The 7,663-nt window shown below is 44.2% G+C and overlaps 1 pseudogene; it reads left to right on the forward strand.

Moving 5' to 3' along the window:
- The first annotated feature begins 5,503 nt into the window (after positions 1–5,503).
- Positions 5,504–6,415, forward strand: LOC148142250 (uncharacterized; annotated as a pseudogene).
- Positions 6,416–7,663: the final 1,248 nt, after the last annotated feature.

Genomic DNA, 7,663 nt, shown 5'->3' on the forward strand with positions numbered 1-7,663 from the left:
GCTATATTCTTCAAGTATAAACCTTAAAGCCTCGTCGGTAGACAAGGTAAAATGGCAAAGCTTTACATTTGAATTTGGCACTCATTATACTAAATATCATGACTTCTGAAAACCGCAACTCCTAATTTCGTGTTTTGAATATCAATGGTGCACGCTATCTAATTTATTGCATGACTTCATCATTTTGAGAGACTCCTTCAAATGTTTTAAGGAGTGACATTTCTGAGAAGTCTTCCATTACCCAGTTATCAAGAAATACATGTCTGCCCTTGCTGCCTCCTCCCTTGCTGCTAACAGTGTGCTCAACACCTCTTCCGGACAAAACAACAAATTACTTGTACTTTGTCAATGTTTAAAAATCATGCAACACCAGGGAATATCAAACAGATTTTTTTGGACGCACTAACTTCATGAGTGTCACTCCGAAAGCTAGTGATTCCAAATAAACCTGTTGGACTATAACCTGGTGTTGTGTGATTTCTAATTTTGTCCACTGCAGTCCAACACCGGTACCTCCAAGTCATTATACTTTTTCATGTGATATGATATTAGATTAGATTAGATTACATTAGATTACATTACAGTGTAGAAACAGGCCCTTCGGCCCAACAAGTCCACACCGACCCGCCGAAGCGAAACCCCTACATTTACCCCTTACCTAACACTACGGGCAATTTAGCATGGCCAATTCACCTGACCCTGCACATCTTTTGGACTGTGGGAGGAAACCGGAGCACCCGGAGGAAACCCACGCAGACACGGGGAGAACGTGCAAACTCCACACAGTCAGTCACCTGAGGCGGGAATTGAACCCGGGTCTCAGGCGCTGTGAGGCAGCAGTGCTAACCACTGTGCCACCGTGCCGCCCACTTATCATGTGGGGCTAACTCTGTTCAGGAACTGACCAGCTTTCTAATAATAAAAGAAATTGGAAAGACTTGATAAATTTTCTTTAATTTCATTCTCATTTTTCATTTCTAAACATATTGGGGCATGTTTCTCACATGTCAGATTTGGGACAATGTTGATTTTGCAACAAGTATGGTATGATTTTTGTTCAAACTGAAACCCTGTGTTTTAACTTCAATCATTCATAAGTGAATCCCTTTCAACTCTTAAATCCCTAACGGGTAAAGAATCACTTACTAGTTCTGTAGAAATGACAGAAGTTAAAGAAATGTAAAATACATGCCTTGGGCCAACGGGAGGGTTCCCAGATGAACTTTATATTGCACAAAGGTAACATGCCATCACTGGGCTGGAAGATCTGGTTTTCAGACCTAGGCCAAGACCTGTTGGCCTTGAAGGTGTGTTTGCAACATGGCCAAACAACTTGACTGTCAGCTTGTTATTTCTTTGCATACGCTCGATGGTAAACTGTAAGACTGAGAGACTGCCTCCTGGTCAGCCATCTTGCAGAGGGCAAGGGCAAACAATAGAAGCACATTGTCCACAAACATGGGCAAACCCAATGGCATCCTTGTCCCAATTTTCTGCAACAAGGGCCAAAGAAAAGGAAGAAAGGGATTACAATAACATGACATATTTAAATAATATCATTCAGAAAGAAGGCTCTATGAAAGGATAGTATACAAAGTTTAAAAATCACACAACACAAGGCTATTGTCCAATAGGTTTATTTGGAAGCACTAGCTTTTTGGAGCGCTTCTCCTTCATTGGGTGGTTGTGACGTAAAAGATTGTAAGACACAGAATTTATAGCAAAAGTTTACAGTGTGGTGCAACTGACATGATCTTTTGAAAAAGACCTGGATTGTTTAAGTCTCTCATCTTTTAGAATGACCATGTTGGTTTCAGTTCTTCCTGATGTAAATCCTAAACTTTTTTTAAAAGTTACATTCCCAAGTGAATTTTAACAATAGGTACCATGTCAGCTCAGATAATGCATTGAAGGTGTGAGTTAGTCTGTGCCCCAAAGTTCAGACTGATTGTATTTCTAGAACCGAACAGTCATCACAGGGATATAGAGGGGCGACCAAAGAAGGAGTCACTTAAACCCCACTGGACGGCCGCTGCCCTGGGCTTGACTGTATCCTCAAACCATCAGGAACCCTATAAATGCCAGATTCATCAACTGCACACAAAAGACAGAGCAAAACATCACCCCAAACACAAAACAATGCCATCCATGCTCTCAAACCAATCACAACATTGTCATCAAACCAGCAGATAAAGGAGGAGCTATCGTCATTCAGAATAGAATAGCTTACTGCAAGGAAGTTCACTGACAACTGAACAATCCAGAACACTACAGGCAACTACCAGCTGATCCAACCAAAGAGTACACCTGTGAACTGAACACATTGATCAGGACTTTGGAGACTTTCAAAAGTTCTCTACGCGCCCTCATCCCATGTACTTCTCGCATAGGTGATTTCTACTGCCTTCCAAAGATGCACAAAGCCAACACACCAGGATGTCCCTTTGTGTTAGGCAATGGGACCCTGTGTGAGAACCTCTCTGGCTATGTCGAAGGCATCTTGAAACCCATTGTCAGGGGACCCCCCAGCGACTGCCATGACACTACAGAATTTTTATAGAAACGCAGCACCCACAGACCAGTCAAACTGGGAATGTTCCTCTTCACAATGGATGTCTCAGTACTCTACACCAGCATTCCCCACCATGATGGCATTGTGGCAACAGCCTCAGTACTCAACACCAACTGCCATTTTCAGAGCATCCTACAACTCAGCCGCTTTATCCTCGACCACAACATTTCCACCTTTGACAACCAGTTCTTCATCCAGACACATGGAACAGCCATGGGGACCAAATTTGCACCCCAATATGCCAACATTTTTATGCACAGGTTTGAACAAGATTTCTTCTCTACAAGGAACTCCAACCAACACTATACACTAGGTACATTGACGACATTTTCTTCCTCCTGGACCCATGGTGAGGAGTCACTGAAACAGCCACACAGTGATATCAATGAGTTTCATCCCACCATCAAACTCTCCATGAACTACTTCTTTCAGTATGTGTCTCATTTTTGGACACATGTATCTTCATCAAGGATAGGTACCTCACTCTATCACAAATCCACAGATAACCTCACGATGCTACACTTCTCCAGCCTCCACCCAAAACATATTAAAACAGCCATTCCCTATGGACAAGCCCTCCAAACACATAGGATCTGTTCAGATGAGGAGAAGCATGACAGGCATTTGGAAATACTCAATGATGTCCTCCTAAGAACGGGGTATAATGCCCAATTCATCAACCGCCAGTTCCAAAGTGCCACAACGAGGAACCATAATGATCTTCTTAGGAGACAGACATGAGCTGCAACCAACAGGGTATCTTTCGTTGTCCAGTATTTCCCAGGAGCTGAAAAACAACGCCATGTTCTTCGCAGCCTGCAACACATTATCAATGAGGATGAGCATCTTGCCAAGACCTTCCCCATGCCTCCACTTCTCACCTTTTAAACCTCAAACATATCATTGTTCATAGCAAACTGCCTGGCTTTCAGGACAACACCATACAACCTGCTGAGACATCCATTGTGACAAGGAATGTTTCTAGTTTGACTAGTCCATGGGTGCTGCAAGACATCAGTGTGGACACGGATACCATCATTACATGCGGGGACACCACCGACCATGTACACGGCAAGTACTCATGTGACTTGGCCAACGTTGGCCATCTCATACGCTGCAGGCAAGGATGCCTTGAGGTGTGATACATTGGTGAGGCTGAGCAGAGGCTACAGCAATGGATGAATGGACACTGCACAACAATCAGCAGACAGGAGTGTTACCTCCCAGCCGGGAAACACTCCTGTGGTCCAGCATATTCGGCCTCGGACTTTCGGGTCATCATCGTCGTCCAAGGTGGACATCGGGACAGGCAACAATGTAAAGTGGCCAAGCAGAGGCTGATAACCAAGTTCGGTACCCATGGGGATAGCCATGGGTTCATGTCACATTACAGGTGACCCAAATGCACTACACATTCTCTCACACACACGCATACAAGCACACGCACGCACATACACACACACACATACACTCACTTAGACCCTCTCTCATACACAAGATCTCTATCATACGCTCACACTCACACACACACACATCATCATCATCATCTCACGGACTTATACCTCTTTACACTCTCTCTCACGCACATACACATACACAATCTTTCTCACAGACACTCATACCCCCCCACACACACCCACATGTACATACACACACACGTTTGTGGGGCGAATTTGGACTTGCAGAATTACGTTATGTTGCTCAAAAACTGCATTAATCCATATAAGATTCAGTAATTCCTTTTTTTTTAGAAATAAAGTTTGTCTGTGCCCTAGTGCTCAGACTGATTCTAACTCACACCTTCAATGCATTATCTGAGCTGACATAGTACCTATTGTTGAAGTTCACTTGAGAATGTAACTCTTTTTTTAAAAAAGTTCTGGGGTTTACATATGAAAGAACTGAAACCAACATGCCCATTCTGAAAGATGAGACTTAACAAACAATCCAGGTCTTTTTCAATATATTATTTCAGTTACATCACACTGTAAACTTTTGCTAGAAATTCTGTGTCTTATGATCTTATACTCTATATGTGGGTGGCACGGTCGCACAGCCTCAGGCGACTGACTGTGTGGAGTTTGCACCCGTGTCTGCGTGGGTTTCCTCCGGGTGCTCCGGTTTCCTCCCACAGTCCAAAGATGTGCAGGTCAGGTGAATTGGCCATGCTAAATTGCCCGTAGTGTTAGGTAAGGGGTAAATCTAGGGGTATGGGTGGGTTGTGCTTCGGCGGGGCGGTGTGGACTTGTTGGGCCGAAGGGGTGGTTTCCACACTGTAAGTAATCTAATCTAATCTAATAACTACCTGATGAAGGAACAGTGCTCTGAAAGCTAGTGCTTCCAAATAAACTTGTTGGACTTTAAGCTTATGTTGTGAGTTTTAACTTTGTACACCACAATCCAATACTGGCACCTCCAAATCATGACTTGTTGGATGGTCATATGGATGTAATGTAAATGTTTCATGTTAAATATGTAAATCGACAGTCTGCAGCGTCAGTGACTTTAGAAGAGAACTAACTGAGAGATGGTTTCACATGAAGGCTTCTGTGAAACTTTTGTTGGAAGATAATGTTCAGTAAAAGGTAATGTTTAACAACAGACTAGACCCCTAACTAAGGATAGAACCTGAACTAAGACCCACAACGATAATAAAAGAGTGGATTATCTTGGGAAGATAGGATGTTATGATGCTCCATAGCTTTTTGATATCGAAATGTGTTTTTCAATGAAAAGTTTGTTACATTAATTACAAAGTCATAGTCTTCTCTTCTCTTTCTTTCCTCAATCTGTGCTTTTCTCTCAGTTCTTCTCAACCCGGGACCCTACCTTTATAGGGCCTCCCACCCAACCATCTCCTCTAACCTTAAAGACCGGGGACATATCAGGTAAGCGTCTCTTTTTTACTTTGTGACTAGGGGACAAGCAGGGATGGCAGTACAGGGAGAGCAATGTTCCTCCTGCAGGATGTTTGAGGTCAGAGACACCAATAGTGTCCCGTCCAAGTACATCTGGAGGAAGTGCACCCAACTCTCGCTCCTCCAAGACCGTGTTAGGGAACTGGAGCGGGAGCTGGATAAGCTTCAGATCATTCAGGAGGCAGAGGCTGTGATAGATAAGAGTTACAGGGAAGTAGTTAGTCCTAGGCAAGAAGAAAGCTGGGAGACTGTTCAAAAGGGGAAAAAGCAGTCCCCTGTGGTCGTTCCCCTGAAAAACATGTAAACCATTTTGGATACTGTTGAGGGGGACAACTTACCAGGGGTATGCAGTGGGGCCTAGGTCTCTAGCACAGAGCCTGTCCCTGTTGCACAGAAGGGAAGGAGGGAAAGGAGGAGAGTGTTAGTCATTGGGGACTCAATAGTTAGAGGCTCAGATAGAAGGTTTGTAGGGAACGAACGAGACCCACGGTTGGTGTGTTGCCTCCCAGGTGCCAGGGTCCATGATGTCTTGGATCGTATCTTTGGAGTCCTGAAGGGAGAAGGTGACCAGCTTCAAGTCGTAGTGCATGTAGGCACCAACAACATAGGTAGAAAGAGGGATAGGGATGTAAGGCAGGATTTCAGGGAGCTAGGGTGGAAGCTGAGAGCTAGAACAAACAGAGTTGTTATCTCTGGTTTGTTACCCATGCCACTTAATAGCGAAGCAAGGAATAGGGAGAGATATCAGCTGAACATGTGGCTGCAAAGATGGTGCAGGAGGAAGGGTTTCAGGTTTTTGGATAATTGGGGCTCATTCTAGGGAAGGTGGGACTTGTACAAACAGGACGGTCTTCACTTGAACCAGAGGGGTACTAATATCCTAAGTGGGAAATTTGCTGGTGCTATTCGGGTGGTTTTAAACTAGCTCAGCAGAGGGATGGGAACCGAAGCTGCAATGCACAGGAGAATGAGAGTAGGAAGAACAGGGACAGGATTTCAGGGTCACCGGAATATGCTGGCAGATAGCGAAGTGGTTTGAAGTTTGTCTACTTCAACACCAGAAGGATCTGAAATAAGGTAGGTGAGCTTGCAGCATGGATAGGTACCTGGGACTTCGATGTTGTGGCCATTTCGGAGACATGGATAGAGCAGGGTGAGGAATGGATGTTGCAGGTTCCAGGGTTTAGATCTTTCATTAAAAACAGGCAAGGCGGAAAAAGAGGGGGAGGTGTGTCCTTCTTAGTCAAAGATAGTATAACGGTGGCTGACAGAACTTTTGATAAGGACTCGTCTACTGAGCTAGTGTGGGCTGAGATTAGAAACAGGAGAGGAGAGGTCACACTGCTTGGAGTTTTTAATAGGCCTCCGCAGAGTTCCAAGGAGGTGGAAGACAGGATTAGCAACATTATCCTAGGTAGGAGCAAAAGGAACAGGGTGGTCATTATGGGGGACTTTAACTTCCCCAACATTGATTGGAAATGTTATAGCTCTAGTACATCGGATGGATCAGTTCTTGTCCAATGTGTACAGGAGGGTTTCCTGACACAGTATGTCGAAGGGCCAACAAGAGGGGAGGCCACACTGGATCTGGTGCTTGGTAATGAACCAGGCCAGATGTTTGATTTAGTTGTAGGTAAGCACTTTGGAGAGAGTGATCATAATTCAGTTACGTTTAGTTTAGCGATGGAAAGGGATTGGTACATGCCACAGGTCAAGAGTTATCAATGGGGCAAGTGCAATTATCATGCGAATAGGCAAGAATTAGGATGCATAGAATGGGGTAGCAAAATACAGGGGATACAGACAATCAAAATGTGGAGCTGGTTTAAGGAACAGACATTACATGTCCTTGATAGGTATGTCCCTGTCAGGCAGGGAGGAAGTGATAAGGTCAGGGAACCATGGTTTACTACACATATTGCATCTCTTGTTAAGAAGAAGAAAGAGCTTATGTGTTGATGAGGCAAGATGGCTCAGATGAGGCGATGGAGAGTTACAGATCAGCGAGGAAGGATTTAAAGAAAGAGTTAAGAAGAGCAAAGAGAGGTCATGAGCAGTCTTTAGCAAATAGAATAAAGGAGAACCCTAAAGCTTTCTATAGGTATGTGAGGAATAAAAGGATGATTAGGGTAGGAATAAGGCCAGTCAAAGACAGAAATGGGAAGTTGAGTGT

The sequence above is a fragment of the Chiloscyllium plagiosum genome, unplaced genomic scaffold (assembly GCF_037043375.1).
Source record: "Chiloscyllium plagiosum isolate Xiang-an unplaced genomic scaffold, Cpla_swu_hap1 HiC_scaffold_29, whole genome shotgun sequence".
In the NCBI taxonomy this organism is placed as follows: domain Eukaryota; kingdom Metazoa; phylum Chordata; class Chondrichthyes; order Orectolobiformes; family Hemiscylliidae; genus Chiloscyllium; species Chiloscyllium plagiosum.